The 18480-nt window shown below is 37.7% G+C and overlaps 1 protein-coding gene across 5 annotated transcripts in view; it reads right to left on the bottom strand.

The window, feature by feature from the left end:
* The window catches only part of MTA3 (metastasis associated 1 family member 3), a 163180-nt gene that overhangs the window by 133667 nt on the left and 11033 nt on the right, over positions 1–18480 (bottom strand). The gene's annotated exons all lie outside the window — the stretch shown is intronic.

Below are 18480 nucleotides of genomic sequence, written 5' to 3'. Positions count from 1 at the left end.
CAATTTTTGTTAAGTAAGCACTACACCCAACGTAGGGCTTGAACTCAAAACCCAGAGATCAAGATTTGCATGCTCTATCGACAGCCAGCCAGGTGCCCCCACAACTATTTTAATTGTGATGAAAAACTTTAGATGTCAACTTTATCTTTTTTTTAAACTTTTTTATTTGAGTATAGTTGACACACAATGGTACATTACTTTCAGGCTGACCATAGAGTGAGTCCATAAGTTTACATATTATGTTGTGCTCAATACAGGGTAGGTATCATCCATCCCCATACAATCTATTACAGTATCATGGACTATATTCCTTATGCTGTCTTGTATTCCCATGACATATTCATTCCATAGCGGGAATCTCCCACTCCCCTTCACCCATTCTACCCATCCCTCCACTCAACCCCGTCCTAGCACCTATCAGTTTGTTCTCTGTATTTACAGTTCGATCCTGCTTCTGTTTATTCATTTGTTCTTTAGATTCCACATAAGGGAAATCATATGGTATTTGTCTTCTTCGGACATTTCACTTCACATTAATACTCTCTAGCTCCACCCATGTCATCACAAATGGCATGAACTCATCCTTTTTTAATGGCTGCGTAACATTCCAGTGCCTGTGTATACGTATCCTTATCCATTCATTTATTGATGGATATTGGGTTGCTTTCATATCTTGGCTATTGTAAATAATGTGGCAAGAAACACAGGGGTGCATATATCTTTTTCAATTAGTGTTTTTGTTTTCTTTGGGTAAAGAGGCAGAAGCAGAAATGTTGGATAAAATGGTATTTCTATTTTTAATTTTCGAGGAACCTCCATAATGTTTTCCACAGTGGCTACACCAATTTATATTCCTAACAACAGTGTATCATGGTTAGATGTCAACTTTAAATATATATGAGAGTAACTGTTTTTTAAATTTTTAAGGAGATTTAGAGAGCAGAAATATAAAAACCACTATATTATGCCATCATTTTTGTTTAAAAAAAAAAAAGAGCTGGGGAACAGGGATACACGTATATATGATTTGATCTACATACATTGATTTTCTCTAGAAAAGACACCAGAAACAAGTAACAATGGAGATCTGTGGAGGAGAAGGGGATTTTTACAGACCTGATATGGGAGGCTGAGCATACTGTTGTACCTTTTAAATGTTCACCCATATTCAAATAATTACCTCTCAAAAACAAAAATTTTTAACAAATAACTAAAATAAAAAATATGACGGTAATTATTGTAACACTAGAAATAGGATGAAAAATAGAAAATCTGATAAAACCAACACAAAGAAAGGAAGGAAGAAGATAAACACCCAGGATTTAAAATATTATTAAATGTAAAAGAAATAAATACCCTTTTTATAAAGATTTTATTTATTTATTTGACAGAGAGAGACACAACAAGAGAGGGAACACAAGCGGTGGGGGGGGGGGGTGCTGGGGGGGGGAGCAGGCTTCCCGCCAAGCAGGGAGCCCAATGTGGGGCTCGATCCCAGGACCCTGGGATCAAGACCTGAGCTGAAGGCACATGCTTATTGACTCAGCCACCCAGGTGCCCAGTCCTTAAATTTTCTTTTGGGTGTCATTATGGCCTCCTCCTACATGTTTTTCAGATGTATTTTCACTATCACTCATTTTTTGTATCATTTGCAATTGAAGATTATATTTTAAGATTTATTTATTTTAGAGAGTGTATGAACGAGTATGCAAGCAGCGGTGGGGGTGGGGGGAAGAAGGAGAGAGATAATCTCAAGCAGACACTCCCACTCATTGCAGACCCTGAGATCATGAGCCAAAATCAACAGTCAGACACTTAACCAACTGAGCCACCCAGGCACCCCGCAACTGAAGACTTTATTTCTCTTTTAGCACAATAGTTGCTTATAAGCATTTTCTAAATTTCTAAACTGGATACTAACATAGCTTGTTACCCTTTTATTGTCAATTAGTTATTCTGTTGCCTTATAGGCAGAATGTCCACAATGACAGTTGTGCATTCCTGCTTTTGGTACTTGTTAAGGTTTTCTTTGTGCCTTATTTATAGATGGATGTTATGAATAACAGTCTGTCTTTTAAAAGGAGAATGTATCCCACTCATTTCTTATCATTTGATATGTGTGGCCTCATTCTGGACATCTTATATTTACCTTATTGTTCTTCTTCCCTCTTGAGTGGGGTCTATTTGGGAACATTTTTAATTTATCTATTAATCCAGTAACACAAGTGAAGTAAAATCAAGTCATTTATCTGTATCCTTCCATTGGTTACCCTTAAACTGAGATAGAGTTAATACGGTGAACCATCAAACATAACTGAACAATACCTATACTCTTCTCCTTCCCTCAAATATGACTTTTAAGAGACTTATACTTTCCTCTTTCCTGCCCTATTTCTAACGCTCTGATAATATGAACTTCTTCAAGCAGATGACCTGCTGAGCACAGAGCCCTACGCGGGGCTCGATCCCATGATCTATAACATCATGACCTGAGCCAAAACCAAAAGTCAGACACTTCACTGAGCCACCCAGGTGCCCCTGATAATATGAACTTTCATTCCTAAATTACTTGTATCACACCTTTGTATGTTGAAAATACCTTTTGATTGCTCATATTGTTACTGAATTATCAACGCAAAATAATTTGCTCTTCTACTATCTAAGAAATATGATCCTCATTCTTTTAGTGGTAACTTTCCAAAAACTTGACGGGATCCTCAGTTTTTCTCTGGTGTGAAGATTTTTGTCTTACTTTCATTCAATCTAAAGATTCTTGTCCTTTAATTCTGGGGAAATGTTTTTCTTTATTTTTTAATTTTTTCTTTTTCATTTTTTTAATTTAATTTTTAAGTTTAATCTCTTTAGTTCTTTTTAATTTTTTTTAGTTCTTTTTAAATTTTTTTTAAAATCCCCCAATGTTCTTCTTTTTAATAATTTTCCCCTTCATTTATTTTTTACCTTTCATTTATTTTTACTACTTAAATTCATCAGTGTCTTTATCATTCAGTCCTTCTCTTCATTCTTTTATTTCAACAAGCCTTTTTAATTTCCCAAAATAATTCCTTACTCTGATTGTTCATTTATTTATAACTGTATTTATTTTGTAGAATCATTATATATATGCATAAATATATATGTACACAAAAATTCACAGATAAATGTTCCTAAATGTTTACTTCTCATAAATGTTTCAAAACTGGGCACCTAGGTGGTTCAGCTGGTTAAGCATCTAACTCCAGCTTGGGTCATGATCTCAGGGTCCTGGGATGGAGCCCTATGTCGGGCTTCCCACTCAGCATAGAGTATGTCTCTCCCTCTGAACCCGGCTTGTGCTCCTTCCTTCAAATAAATACATAAAACCTTAAATCAAACAAACAAAAAAACAAACAAACCAAAACTGGGGATATAACTTAGATATTTATCTCATTATTTAATCCAACCATATTATGTCATCTGTTTATGTTGATATATGTAAGTCTATTTTTTTTAAAGATTTTATTTATTTATTTGACAGACAGAGATCACAAGTAGGCAGAGAAGCAGGCAGAGAGAGAGGAAGGGAAGCAGGCACCTGCTGAGCAGAGAGCCCGACGTGGGACTCGATCCGAGGACCCTGAGATCATGACCTGAGCCGAAGGCAGTGGCTTAACCCACTGAGCCACCCAGGCGCCCTATGTAAGTCTATTTTCACTTAAATGGCTGAAAGGCATTCCAGAATATGTGCACTAAACAAGGTTTGTTTAGTTCAGTATTCTATTGCTGGACACTCAGGTGCCTCCTACTTTTGCTATTACAAAGTCACGCTTCCAGGGCGCCTGGGTGGCTCAGCTGATTAAGCACCTGCCTCTGGCTCAGGTCATGATCTCAAGGTTCTGGCATTAAGGCCCACATCTGGATCCTTGCTCAGTGGGGAGCCTGCTTCTCCCTCCCCCTCTCCCTGCTACTCCACTTGCCGTGCTATCTTTCTCTGTCAAATAAGTAAATAAAAATTCTTCTATAAATAAATAAATAGGGGCGCCTGGGTGGCTCAGCGGGTTAAGCCTCTGCCTTCAACTCAGGTCATGATCTCAGGGTCCTGGGATCAAGTCCTGCATCGGGCTCTCTGCTCAGCAGAGAGCCTGCTCCCCACCCCTACCCACCGCCTGCCTCTCTGCCTACTTGTGATCTCTGTCAAATAAATAAATAAAATCTTAAAAATAAATCAATAAAAAGAAAGAAAGAAAGGCCCATTTCCTTGAGTACTTGTCTATGATTAGTACCCAGTAATGGAAATACTGAGTTTTAATTTTACTAGGTATTCAAAAATTCCTCCTTTAAATTCCAGGTCAAGACAATATCAATCTTAACTGAATATAAATATTTTTAACTTTTTTATTACTTGAAACTTTAACCTCTAATTTTGGGGAATTAGAGAAATATTAAGAAATTTTTTTTTAGGGCACCTGGGTGACTCAAGTTAGTTAAGTTTTTGCCTTTAGCTCAGTCTGGGATCAAGCCATCAAAGCCCCACATCAGGTTCCCGGCTGAGTGGGAGAGTCTGTTTATCCTTCTCCCTCTCCTTCTCCCTCCCTACTCATGCTTGCTTTTTCTCTCAAATAAATAAAATCTTAAAAAAATTTTTTTTTTAATAAGCTCTATGCCCAATTTGAGGCCTGAACTCACAACTTTGAGATCAAGAATCACATGCTCTACTACCCACTAAGCCAGCAAGGCTCCAAGAATTTTTTTTTATTTGTACATACCAGTAACCTCCACGTTCCCAGCATTATGGTGAACATTAGCACATATATTAAGTCAACAAGAAAGACACAGTTTCTGTTGTTCTGCGATACTGAGTTTAGTGCAGTGGTTTTTCAATGTATACTAATCTACAACCTAAGGAGTCCTTTGGAAATGGTGGGTCTATGAGGGTGAAGGGAGGAGGTACCACAATAGAAATAGTACTAGTATTTCATATATAAAAGAATGTTAAACACCAAACTCAACACCAAAAAAAAAAAAAAATAATCCATTTAAAAATGGGCAGAGGACTTGAATAAACATTTTTCCAGACATAGAGATGGCTAACAGACGCATAAAAACATCCTCAACATTAGTCATCATCAGGGGAAGACAAATCAAAACTAAAATGAGGTATCACCTGACACCTGTCAGAATAGCTAGTATGAAAAAAAACAAGAGGGGCGCCTGGGTGGCTCAGTGGGTTAAGCCACTGCCTTCGGCTCAGGTCATGATCTCAGGGTCCTGGGATCGAGTCCCGCATCGGGCTCTCTGCTCGGCAGGGAGCCTGCTTCCCTTCCTCTCTCTCTCTACCTGCCTCTCCGTCTACTTGTGATTTCTCTCTGTCAAATAAATAAATAAAATCTTTAAAAAAAAAAAAAACAAAAAACAAAAAAAAAGAAAAAAAACAAGAAATGGTGTGCCTGGGTGGCTCAGTCATTAAGTGTCTGCCTCTGGCTCGAGTCATGATCCCAGGGTCCTGGGATTGAGCCCCGCTTCGGGTTCCCTGCTCAGCGCGAAAACTGCTTCTCCCTCTCGCTCTCCAACTAAACAGATGCTTGTGTTTCCTTTCTTACTATCTCTCTCTGTTTTAAATAAATAAATAAAATCTTAAAAAAAAAAAAAAAGGACAAGAAATAACAAGTGCTGGCAAGGATGTGGAAAAAAGGATGAGAAAAGGGATCCACTATGGGAATGTAAATTGGTACAGCCACTGTGGAAATTTTTTTTAAAAATTTTTTAAATTTTTAAATTTTAAATTTTTAAATTTTTTTTAATTTTTTTTTAAATTAAAAATTGAAATATGTATGATCCAATAATTCTACTACTGGTCATTCAGTACCCCCAAAAAAGAAAAACATTAAATTAAAGAGATATATGCACTCCCATGTTTACTGCAGCATTATGTACAATAGCCAAATTATAGAAACAGCCTAAGTGTCCACTGATCGATGAAAGGATAAAGATGCAGCGTGTGCACACACGCACACACACACAGAAATATTACACAGCCATAATAAAGAATAAAATCTTGCCATTTATGACATGCGTGGACTAGAGGGCATTTTGCTAAGTGAAATGACGAATGAAAAGACAAATACCGTACGATTTCACTAATATGTTGAATCTAAAAACAAAATGAGTGAATAAACAAAAATCAAACTCAGAAATACAGAGTACTGGTGGTTGCCAGTATGCGATGAGGAGCAAAACAGGTGAAGGGGATTAAGAGGTATAAACTTTCAGTTATAACATAAATAAGTCACAGGGCTGAAAAATACAGCATAGTCAATAATACTGAAATAACATTGTATGGTGAGAGATGGTAACTACACTTATCATGGTAATATTACATAATGTATAAAATAGTTGAATCATTGGGGTGCCTGGGTGACTCAGTCCTTAGGTGTCTACCTTCAGCTCGGTTCATGATCCTGGAGTTCTGGGATCAAGCCCCACACTGGGCTCCCTGCTCAGCAGGGAGTCTGTTTCTCCCTCTCCCTCTGCTGCCTGATTGTGCTCAGCTCTCTCTCTCAAATAAATAAAATATATTTTTTAAAGATTTTATTTATTTGACAGACAGAGATCACAAGTAGGCAGAGAAACAGGCATAGAGAAAGGAGAAAACAGGCTTCCCTCTGAGCAGAGAGCCCAGGCGGGGCTAGATCCCAGGATCCTAGGATCATGACCTGAGCCGAAGGCAGAGGCTTAACCCACTTAGCCACCCAGACACTCCTAAATAAAATTTTAAAAAATTAAAAGAACAGTCAAATTACAATGTTGTACATCTGAAACTAATTAAAAAAAAAAAAAAAGAATGTTAGACAACATATAGATATACAATATATAGCAAAACACAGTCCAGTACAAGAGAAATTTGATTCTCGTGATTTTCAATGTCCCTCTGAACATTTATATAGGTGAAGAACATAACTCTGTTACTGGAAACTAGAGTTAGTTCCATTTTATGTAGGAGAACAGAAATACTTTAGATATGGTTTTAATACAACTGACTTTTTCCAGGAATGCAACTGTCACATAAAAAGAGAAAAGACTATTTTGTTTTGTTCAGAACTTACCAAGAGCACCATTCTGAAAAGTCTCAACAAATATTAGCGTTCCTAATGCAACATTTCAGTCAAATCTGTAACTGCTACACTGCCAGCAATTCCATGTGTACACACAGACATTTCTTTTTTTTTTTTTTAAGGTTTTATTTATTCATTTATTTGAAAGAGAGTGAGCAAGCATGAAGGGGGGAGAGGCAGAGGGAGAAAAAGTCTCCCCGCTGAGAAGGGAACCGATGTGGAGCTCCATCCAAGGACCCTGAGATCATGACCTCAGACACAGGCAGACACTTAACCAACAGCCCCACACAGACATTTCACAACTTCATTATGTCTTCCACTATAGTCCTGCCCCAATATTTACACATATTGAAATACAGTACATATATTATATTATACATTGTATTATAAATTGTTTTCTATTTCAATTAGAACATAATATTGAGCTTGAGTTTTATATATTTATTTTTTTTTTAAGATTTTATTTATTTTTTTGACAGAGAGAGATCACAAGCAGGCAGAGAGGCAGACAGAGAGAGAGGGGGAAGCAGGCTCCCTGCTGTGCAGAGAGCCCGATGTGGGGCTCGATCCTAGGACCCTGGGATTATAACCCTAGCAGAAAGCAGAGGCCTTAACCCACTGAGCCACCCAGGCGCCCCTTGTGTTTTATTTTTTACATAAGTTACACTATCGATCAATTTCACTTCAGAATAATAAAGTGGCATTTTTCCTGACTTGTTCTTACTGTAGCCAAAAATTAAGTATGAGGAAAATTTTCAGCATAAGACATCACTGCAAGATCATTTAGTCAATCTGTCAAAAGAAAATAAGGTTCAGGAGCGCCTGGCTGGCTCAGTCGGTTAACCGTCTGCCTTCAGCTCAGGCTATGATCACAGAATCCTGGGATCGAACCCCACGTCAGGCTCCCTGCTTGGTGAGGAGTCTGCTTCTCCCTTTGACCCTCCCCTCTCTAGTATTCTCTCTTTCTCACGCTCTCGACCAAATAAATAAATAAAATCTTGAAAAAAAAAAAAAAGCTTTAAGAAAAAGAAAATGAAGTCTATTTAAAGAAAACAAAGATTTCATTAAATACTTTCAGTAGGCAGTGATGAGCTTTAATATTGATCTTAAAATGTCATTAAAATTACACAAAAACAGAAAATCTATTATGATCCTGTTCCAGTTAACTACTGCTGAGTTAGGAATCACTCCAAAACTCAATGGCACGAACAACAACCATTATATTTTCTTCACAGGTTCAGTGAGTAAAGAATTCAGACACAGCACAGCAATCTTGCCTTTGTTTCACAATGACCAGGGCTTGAACTGGAACTCAAATGGCTAAGACTGGACCAGCTGGTGGTTCCTTCAGCACCTAGGCCCTCAGCTAGGGCTGTGAACCAGGGCACCTATCCAGGCCCTCTCCATGGGGCTGGGCCTTCTCGTAGCAGAGTGGCTGAGTTCCCAGCAGGAACATCCTGAGAGCAAACATTCCCAGAGAGGCAGGCAGTAGCTGCATGGCCTTTCATGACCTAGTCTTGGGAGTCACACTGCATTATTTCCACTATACTGTACTGGTCCCAAAAACATGGACCCCATCTAGCAATGGAAGGAATGTCAAAGAATTTGGGGGCCGTATTTTAAAACCACCAGGGCTTGTTTTCAGCCAACCAAGATCCTGAAACAAAGTAACTGGTAGCCTGGCTGTTCTTCAGATTTGTTCCCCTGCTAAATTAAAGCTACAAATATTTGTATACGCAAATATAATGAACAAGACACACGAAGACTCGGAAGATAATCAAGACCGGGCCCCCAACATTAAGGAACCTAACCGTGAGCACTCAGAATATGCAAACTGTGTGCTAAGTCCAGGAAAGCAAGCTGGAGAGGGCAGATGTATTTAAAAAAAAAAAAAAAAAATCAATTTCCGTACTTTAAAGTAACAATTGTGATTACTGGTTACAAATCTTATAAAAAGAGGTGCTAAGGGGCACCTGGGTGGCTCAGTCAGTTGATTATCCAACAAGTGATTTCAGCTTAGGTTGCGATCTTTGAGCCGTGGGATCGATCTTTGAGCCGTGGGATCGAGCCCCAATTTGGGCTCCATGCTTAGAGGGGAATCTGCTCCAGATGCTCTCTCCCTATCCTTCTGCCCATCCCTGCCATACTCTCTCTCCAAATTAAATAAATAAATCTTTAAAAATAAATAAATGAAAGGAGCACCTGGGTGGATCAATTGCTTAAATCTCTGCCTTCGGCTCAGGTCATAATCTCAGGGTCCTGGGATCAAGCAGGGAGCCTGCTTCTGTCCCTCCTCCTTCTCCTCTGCCCCTCCCCACCCCATGTTCTCTATCTCCCTCATATAAATAAAATCTTTTAAATAAAAGAAAAAATATATAAATAAATAAAGGTACCGATTATTTTATAAAATCCCATTTAAGTCCAAAAATCCTATAAAATACAATAAACATCCTATATCTTTTTAATAATTATAAATATACTACCTGAACTTAAAAAAATAAAGTTCCCAATAATGCCCTTTGACACCAAGACATTTTATAAGAACACAATGACTCAGACCAGGATGTGATAAAAACTGGGTATAGAGGTCACTTCACCTTTTACCACATCCTCAACTGTCTTATTTAAAATTTTAAGATCAAGGACGCCTGGCTGGCTCTGCCGGAAGAGCATGCGACTCTTGGTGTCAGGGTGGGGAGTCCAAGGTCCACACTGGGTGTAGACATTACTAAAAAAATAATTAGTTAATTAAGAATGTCAACACTACTTTCTGATTCTAGTCAAAATAATAATACAAAAATGCCAGAACCATCAATAACTTGGTAAACAATATGAATAGGACTTAAGGTAGGCAGGATCAGTCTCTCAGTTCTCTCCAAGAGCTAATTCTGGTTTTATAATTCTTAGAAGGAATAAATAAATCTCCCCATTTTCCTTTCCTTTCTTTTTCTTTTTCCTTATTTTTTTTAAAGATATTATTTATTTGACAGAGATACAGCAAGAGAGGGAATACAAGCAGCGGGAGCAGGAGAGGGAAAAGCAGGGAACCCAATGCAAGGCTCGATCTTGAGACCCTGGAATCATGACCTGAGCCGACGCCTAAAAACTGAGCCACCTAGGTGCCCTCTTCCTTCCTTTTCTTCTTCACAAAGCCCCAAGTGTGTGCGTGTTGTAGTGGAAACACACAGGCAAAAAGAATGAACATTCATCAGAAAATGACTATCCTCATTCATCTCATTTTCCCTACATCTCAACTTCATCCCCCAGTAAGTGACACAACAGGTGCGAAGTTAGAAAGAAAATTCTAATGAAAGAAGAGAGCTGTTAAGTATAGTAAACACTTTACTTTTTGCCTGACAGGTTAAATACAGCAGCAGGTGACTCAAAATTTAATTTTCTAAAGCTTTACAATTTTTACTTAAAAATATAAAATCTTAAGAGAGAAAAAAAAGAGGGGAGGGCATCTAGTTGGCTCAGTCCAGAAACGATGCAACTCTTGATCTCAGGGTTGTAAGCTTGAGCCCCACACCGGGTATAAAGACTACTGAAAAATACTTTTTTTTTTTTTGAGAGACGGTGCTAGTGGGGAAGGGGGAGGGGGACAGAATCTTAAACAGTCTCCACACTCAGTATGAAGCCCCACATAGGCTTTTGATCACATGACCCTGAGATCATGACCTGAGCTGAAATCAAGAGTTGGATACTTAACTGACTGAGCCACCCAAGTGCCCCTCAAAAACAAGATCTTGGAGCACCTGAGTGGCTCAGTCAGTTAGTATCTGTCTTCAGCTCAGGTCACAATCCCAGGGACCTGGGATCAAGACCTGCATCGGGCTTCCTGCTCAGCAGGGAGTCTGTCTGGTTCTCCCTCACACTCTCCCCCTCTGTGTATGCTCTCTCTCTCTCAAATAAATCAATAAATCTTCTGCAAAAAACTTTTTTAAAATAAATAAATAAATAATAAAGCTTTACATTTTAGGAATCACAATATAAAAGTATACAACATGTCAGAAAACATGAGAAGAAGACCATAAAGAGTACTGATGAAATTTACTTCTGAAAACCCTATCACTCCTGAGAACCATGCCCATTTGATTCCAGGACCCTGGGATCACGACCTGAGCCGAAGGCAAATGCCTAACGACTGAGCCACCCAGGCATCCCCAATATTCCATTTCTAATAGATTAAGAGAATTGATATGGCTTTTTTTTTAAAGATTTTATTTATTTATTTGACAGAGAGACAGATCACAAGTAGGCAGAGAGGCAGGCAGAGAGAGAAGGAAGCAGGCTCCCCGCTGAGCAGAGAGTCCAATTCGGGACTTGATCCCAGGACCCTGGGATCATGACCTAAGCAGAAGGCAGAGGCTTTAACCCACTGAACCACCCAGGTGCCCCTCGACATTGCTTTTAAAAACAAAGTATATACTCTGGCTTTTCATGAAATTACCTTAAAGTCAGATTTCTTTTAATTCTTAGAAAAGACAACAGAAGAGGTGCCTGGGTGGCTCAGTCAGTTAAGTATCTGCCTTCTGCTCAGGTCATGAGCCCAGGGTCCTGCTCTTCGGGGAGTCTACTTTCTCCCTCTACCCCTCCTACACCCAGTCCACCCCCACTCTGCTTGCTCACTCTCTCTCTCAAATATATACATATATAATATATAATAATATAATATGATTAATAATATAATATTTTATATATATACACATATATGTATATATACATAATAACACCATGAAATATCCAATCTGTTAAAAGTACATAGCAATCTAGGCATTGCACTCCTCATCTCAAAATAAAGTCTCTCCCCCTGTGGTCAGACTGTGGTCTCCAAGACCATTTCCCAGTAAAAGGAGCCAGGACTCCACAGAGATGAAGTGTGAGGCAAGAAGTGTAAAAGATGAACCTGGAACATCTTGTCATATCAGAAAAGCAAGTAAGATAATAAAGATTAGGGGCACCTGGGTGGTTCAGTGGGTTATGCCTTCAGGGTCCTGGGATCGAGTCCCACATCGGGGTCTCTGCTCAGCAGGGAGCCTGCTTCTCCCTCTCTCTCTCTGCCTGCCTCTTTACTTGTGATCTCTGTCTCTGTCAAATAAATACGTAAAATCTTAAAAAAAAAAAAAAAAAGATAATAAAGACTACTAAGATCATTTCAAAATGACTCAAGAACCAACCTAAATGAGCCCTCTGGCCAAAGGAGTACTACCTTTGAGGATCAGTAAAGATAATAACTGAAGGGCGCCTAGGTGGCTCAGTCTGTTAAGCATCCACCTTCAGCTCAGGTCATGATCCTGGGGAGGGGCTCCCTGATCAGTGGGGAATCTGCTTCTCCCTCTCCTTCTGCCTCTCACCCTGCCTGTGGTCTCTCTCACACATGCACTTTCTCTTTCTCTCTCTCTCTCTAATAAATAAATAAAATCTTTTTTAAAAGGATAATAATTGATGTATGTCCAAATCCTTGAGCTCATGATGAAACTGGTGACCTCTGGAGCATGCCAGGAACCATCTCATTATTTTTAAAACTAGTAATAACTAAAAAAAAGGAAAAAGCACATCCAAGCCTTTAAATTTAACCTGCCTGAACCTGAAGATTAACCTGATACATTAACCTGAAGATCAACCTGATAGATGTAGGGAATATTCACTTCACAGAAATAGTCTACCCAGTAAATGAGGGGATGATAGAATTAAAAACACAATTTTCACAAGTTTAACAAAATAATCAAGGCAATCATCAATCAACAATGATAACATTACAAAAAGATAATTTAAAAATTATGTTTTTATGAGCACCTGGCTGACTGAGTCAGTAGAGCATGTGACTCTTGATCTCAGGGTTCTAAGTTCAATCCCCACATTGGGTGCAGAGATTACTAAAAAATAAAATCTTTAAGATGAAAATTCTGTTTTTACTCTTTGCTATTAAAGACATTAGTAGGAAATTTTGCAAAATCTGAATAAATCTAGATTGGTATACCATCATCCTTGGTTAGATAAGAAACTCTCCTTTTTAAAAAAAAAAAAGATATACACGGAAGTATCTGTGTATATATCAGGAATTATGGGAAATAAGTCTTGAACTTACTTTGAAATGGCTCAAAACAGAATAAATACTTACTAGAGCAAATAGAGTAAATATAATGGAGCAAACAGAGTAAAATGTGAATATTTTGGATGAATAGCATATGAGATTTCTCGGTAATGTTGTTAGCAATTTTTCTGTAAATCTAAAAATTATTTTGAAGTACAATGTTAAGGGAAAAAATATAGAAACAGGCAACAATACATTATGGATCTCATAAAAGAAGTACACAGCACTACCTCATGAAGTAATCTTGAACCCACTATCTCACCTCTCCCCCCAAAAAACCCTATGACTTTAGATCATCTAGAATCTGAACCTAACTATCCATCTACAGAAAAAAACATGGTAAAGAATACAACAGAGATGAAAGAACAACTCCAGACCAAAGGAAACTACAGAATGAATCACCAGTTATCTTCAAATATTGAGGGACAGAGACAAGGAATATGAATCAATATCCACACAAAAATCTGTACATGAATGTTCACAATAGTTTGTTATTCAAGATAACTAGAAAGTGAAACAACCCAAATTGTCCATCAACTGAAGAATAAACAAAATGTTTATCCATCCAATGGAATATCATTCAGCTGTAAAAACAAATGAAGGAATTCAGGCAATAACATGGAAAAAACTTGAAAACATTATGCTAAATTTTTAAAATACAGAAACAAATTATTTTTATTAGGGGTACCTGGCTGGTTCCGCTGGCAGAGCATGCGACTCTGGATCTCCTGAGTTCAAGCCCCAGGAAGGGCACAGAACTTACTTAAAAAAACAACAACAACAAAAACCCACATGCACATATTATATGATTCCTTGATATGAAATGTCCAGAAGAGACAATCTATAGGGACAGAAAGTGTACTGGTGGCTTCCAGAGGCTAAGAGGAAGGGGGAATGAGAAGTAACTGGTTTCCTTTTGCAGTGGAGAAAACATTTTGAAATTAGATTGTGGTAATACTTACAGAGGTTTGTAGGTATACTAAAAACCACACAATTGTGCACTTCAAAAGAATGAATTTCCTGCTATGTGAATGATGTATCAATTAAAAAAATGAACGGACAAGGAAAAAAACACTGAAGAGTACTATCAATCAATCATAACCTATTAATCTTATTTGGATCTTGATTTAAACAACTATAAAAAAGAAAAAATTATAAAAGAAAAAACATGAAAACTAAGTGGATACTTGATAATACTGTTTACAGAATCCTAAATAATCAAAGAAAACTGAGTAAGTTAAAGATTGACCACATAGTTGCCAAGTATCCCCCCCAAAAAAACTTACTAAATACAAAGGGACACCACCTTGACCAAGTCATCAAACCTAACATAACCAGTATTAAGACAAACCAATTATGTGCTTCTTAATACAATACAGAGAGGGAAACAACATGACTTTCGTGGCATCCCTTAAAAAAAAAAAAAAAAAAAAAAATAGCCTGCAAGAAAGAACATAACATAACCTGAATCTAATCATGAGGAAACATGAGATGAACACAAATTGAGCATTATTCTACACAAAATAACTGGCCTGTTTTCTTCAAAACTATTAAGGTCAGAAAACACAAAGACACAAACTGGTTCCATTACAAGAAGTGACAATAAAGTACAATGAGTCTGGATTTTACTGTAAACTAAGAAAAAATATACATAGCTATAAAGAGCACCACTGGTACATGAAATCTGATTAAGGACTATGAATAATGGAGGGTTTTTTTTTTTTTTTTAAGATTTTATTTATTTATTTATTTGACAGACAAAGATCTCAAGTAGGCAGAGAGAGAGGGGGAAGCCCCACTGAGCAGACAGCCCTATGCGGGGCTCGATCCCAGGATCCCGAGATCATGACCTGAGCAGAAGGCAGAGGCTTTAACCCTCTCAGCCACCCAGACATTCCTGTTTCTTGTTTTAAAATATTTTATTTATTTATTTATTTGACAGAGAGAGAGAGAGACAGTGAGAGAGGGAACACAAGCAGGAGAAGCAGGAGAGAAATAAGCAGGCTTCCTGTCAAACAGGGAGCCCAGATGCAGGGCTCGATCCCAGAACCCTGGGATCATGACAGGAGCTGAAGGCAGACACTTAAGGACTGAGCCACTGAGGTGCCCCTGAAAAATGGTTTTGTGTGAATATTAGGTTTCCTGACTTGTTTACTCTACTGTGATTACGTAAAACAATTTCCTTGCATTTGGAAAAGCTAACTGAAGTCTCCAACTCACTCTCAAACAACTCAATTTATACATATAAAAAGAATGATAAAGTCAATAGGACAAATGTTAATTGCTGAATCTGGATAGAGTATGCGGGAGTTTCCTGTATATTCTTGGCACTCTGAATGATGCCGTATCTTTTAGAAATACATACTACAATATTAACAGATGAAATGGTTAAGACATCGCTGATGAGCTTCAAAATAGGGGGTGTTAAGGGGTACAGATGAGTTAATTGGTCATTTATTGATAACTATTAAAGAAAAGTAATGGAAACATCAGGAGGATTATACTATTCTCTATACTTATGAATGTTTGGAATTTTCTGTAATAAAAAGGTTTAAAGAAGTCCACAATGGAAAGGTTTTTAAACAGAGAAACTGAGGCTCAGGAAAGTTAAGTGGCAACCACACCCAGGAGTTCAGCTTTGAAATCTTTCCAATGTATGACTCTCTCTCCAATAATCCTCCTTTAAAACCTTCTTATATAGTAAGAACTATCCAGGCGGTTTTATTCTCCCCACCTGAAATTCTGGTCAATACCAAACAGAAATACAGTAAGATACTTCCGACACCACCTTTGAGAGTAAACTCAGTAAATGATGGAAGAAACTGACAAATGCAGACAGAGGTAATCCACCCAAAGAAGAGATCTACAAATTGCTGAGGAGGTAGAAAACCAACTGATGTTTAGTAAGCACCTATTTATGTCCTTAGATCATTTAATCCTCACATCAATGCTGGCACAATTTTTTCTAATTTTGGTAAAATATATATATAACACAAATGAGGTGATTCTTTTTCAATCTCATTTTACACATGAGGAGAATGGAAATAAGAAATTAAGAATTTTCCCAAGACAAAGCAGCAAACTAGCAAAGCAGAATCTGAACCCAGGACTTTCTCTAAACTACATGCTTGCCATTATACTATTTGATTGACTCTTAAATCTCTTAAATTTAGTTTCTTTTTTTTTTTTTTAAGATTATTTATTTATTTATTTGAGAGAGAGACAGTGAGAGAGATCATGATGAGCGAGGAGAAGGTCAGAGAGAGAAGCAGACTCCCCGTGGAGCTGAGAGCCTGATGTGGGACTCGATCCCGGGACTCCAGGATCATGACCTGAGCCGAAGGCAGTCGTCCAACCAACTGAGCCACCCAGGCGTCCTCTTAAATTTAGTTTCTAAGAGTCAATACCAAGAGCCTAAACAATTCTGGTTTTCTACATCTACAAGCTTCCATGAACAGTCAGCAGACTCCCTAACAATCTTTATACTACCACCTTTGCTGCAGCAACTTTACAAGCTACATTAAAAGCTAAATTAAATCCAGAAGTATATGAGTATTAACGAGACATTTTATTTTTCTTAAGCTTATGTTGTAAATGGTAAATAAAATCCAAATAATTTTGCAAAGCCACTATTACAACACACTGAATTCATAAACTTTAGCTATAGCCAAAATAACTGATTAGTATATCATTTGAAAAAGGAATATTTTGGTCTCACACAGGATAGACAGATATAAATGCCCTAAATCTGTCAATATATAAATTATAAATATTATGGAACTCATATCATTCTAAAGAAAAAAATAGAAATTTTGAAACACTAGGAACTACATGGGCACCTATGTGGCTTAGTGGTTAAGTGTCTGACTCCTGATTTCAGCTGAGGTCATGGTCTTAGGGTTCTGGAACTGAGCTCCACACTCAGCTCGGAGTCAGCTTGGAATTCTCTCTCCCTCCCTCTGCCCCGCCCCCACACTTTCTCTCTCTCTCAAATAAATAAAAAAATAAAATCTTTAAAAAAAAGAAAACACTCTGAACTACAGTAGGAAATATAGTAGGAATTTAACATATGAAACAACCAATCTGCCTGATCAAACCAGTGATCCAGTGGAGAAGTGATTATCAAAGAGACACAGAACAAACCTGTGCACATGATAGCCTCCCTTACCAAAACCTTCAAAAGCTTCAGGATCTACAAGACCAGAGCATTACAAATCAGTGTCAAACTGAAAAAGACACATACATATGGTCCTAGTCTCATATATTTTGTAGCATGAAAATGGCTTCAAAATAAAGTACTCATATTCCACATATTTCTTCTTTCTTAAAATTTAAATCACTTTTTTTTTCTTTATGATTCAGTTTGTCATTTTAAAACTCAAAGGGGTAGAGCACCTGCTGGCTCAGTCAGCAGAGTACGTGACTCTTGATCTCGGGATTGTGAGTTCAAGCCCCATGTTGGGTACAGAGAGTTTTTTCTTTTTAAGATTTTATTTATTTATTTGACAGACAGAGATCACAAGTAGGCAGAGAAGCAGGCGGGGGTTGGGGGGGGGAGCAGGCTTCCCACCGAGCAGAGAGCCCAACATAGGGCTTGATCCCAGGACCCTGAGATCATGACATGAGCAGAGGCTTAACCCACTGAACCACCCAGGTGCCCCGGGTGCAGAGATTTCTTAAAAATAAAATCTTTTAAGAGATAAGTAAAATGAAAAACAAATTTTAAAATTAAAAAATGACAAAAGGAGCTAAAATAGGTCAAAGCTATTGAATCGGGGGAAAACATAAAATAAAGGTTAATGGACAAACAAGGGCTCAGAGTTGCTATCTACAGGAATTCACCATATCTAAATATCACTTTGCACTTCTTTTTCTGGCAAACCTTTTTCTCATACATACCTAATTCTATATACATAAAATAAATAATTAGAACTTTTTAAAATCTAACTATTAACCAGTTGCTTTAGAAGGGGAAAAATGTCCTCCAAAATACCAATAAAGTACAAATGTCCTCATATTTAAATCTTTTCAAAACCACCACTGAAAACTGCAGATGGCAAAACACTACCCTGATTGTCTGCGGAAGCCTACTTGCAAAGAGTTCTATTTCAATGTATTGACTAATATACATGTGATGCAACATAAGAAAATACATACTAAAAACTGAGCACCACCCAAAAAATTACTCCCATCTAAACTAAGAGGAAGACAAATGGGAAAGCAAAAGGCTACATGTGATACAAGAAGTATTTTTTTCCTATCATAGAAAACAAAAACCTTAAAACATTTTTTAATTTT

The sequence above is a fragment of the Mustela nivalis genome, assembly GCF_964662115.1.
Source record: "Mustela nivalis genome assembly, chromosome: 8".
Taxonomy (NCBI): Eukaryota; Metazoa; Chordata; class Mammalia; order Carnivora; family Mustelidae; genus Mustela; species Mustela nivalis.
The sequence above is the reverse complement of the archived record's forward strand: the minus strand, read 5'-3'. Positions and strand labels throughout refer to the sequence as shown.